The sequence below is a fragment of the Pundamilia nyererei genome, unplaced genomic scaffold (assembly GCF_000239375.1).
Source record: "Pundamilia nyererei isolate P.nyererei 1_Seehausen unplaced genomic scaffold, PunNye1.0 scaffold04075, whole genome shotgun sequence".
NCBI lineage: Eukaryota > Metazoa > Chordata > Actinopteri > Cichliformes > Cichlidae > Pundamilia > Pundamilia nyererei.
This window is the reverse complement of record NW_005191476.1, coordinates 1,219-2,132: the sequence shown is the minus strand read 5'-3', so window position 1 is coordinate 2,132 and position 914 is coordinate 1,219. Positions and strand designations below refer to the sequence as shown.

The 914-nt window shown below is 42.0% G+C and overlaps 1 non-coding gene across 1 annotated transcript; it reads right to left on the bottom strand.

Moving 5' to 3' along the window:
- Window positions 1-553: 553 nt before the first annotated feature.
- trnar-ccu (transfer RNA arginine (anticodon CCU)) lies at window positions 554-626 on the bottom strand. The gene has a single exon. It is a non-coding gene; the product is annotated as a tRNA-Arg (tRNA).
- Between the last annotated feature and the right edge of the window lie 288 nt (window positions 627-914).

Genomic DNA, 914 nt, shown 5'->3' with positions numbered 1-914 from the left:
GACTTACTGAATTCTAAATTCTCACAAGTGCCTCTGATCAATAGAGCCCAGGGCTGTTCATTTTGGCCTCACAGCTGTGGACGTGTTACTGACTAAATTTGGGAGGTTTTTGTTTTCCAGGTGGAAATTTCAGAAAATAGCCGAGGGCTTAAGGGATTAAGGCAAAGGCCTTAACAATCGACAAAAAACACCTTTATAACCCTGCCTCTGCCAGCTTGAGCCCACACATCAACAGAACCATTACAACCTCAGACTTTGCCACCTAACAGCTCACGCACACACAGAAAGAAAACATGGATACCTGTGTAGATTTACAACATATTAAAATCCTGCATGTTTTTTCTATTCAAAACACAAGCTGTCAAATAACAAAAGCAAGAAACTATTTGATTATTATGGCTGAAACTAATTATGGTTATGTAAGTCCAGAAAACTTGAAGAATAATGCCAAGTAAGCTGAGATGTGTAGTTCTTATGTTACAATACCTCTAAAACAAGACCAGTATCATGGTTGTACTGCATATTGCTTCCACTGCACCACTGTGCTGAAAATCACCCCAGATGGGACTCGAACCCACAATCCCTGGCTTAGGAGGCCAGTGCCTTATCCATTAGGCCACTGAGGCTGCACAGAGGGACCCCAAACATGCTGCATAATGTTCAGTGTACAGCTGATCCATTGTGACCTTCAGCAGAACGGAGAACATGTCTATTCGGCTCCTGAGCTTTGCTCTGAGCTCCACTTTGTTTGGATGTTGTTTCTGTTGTTTGTGGAGACTCATGAAACCACACAAGGACCAAAGAGTAACTAAGATCTGGATCACTGGCTCTAGTTACATTAAGTCTTTAAAGAGTATTGCTGAATTTCTGTTATGAAGACTTAAGACAGCTCTGAAGGTAAAAGGGGTCCCAAC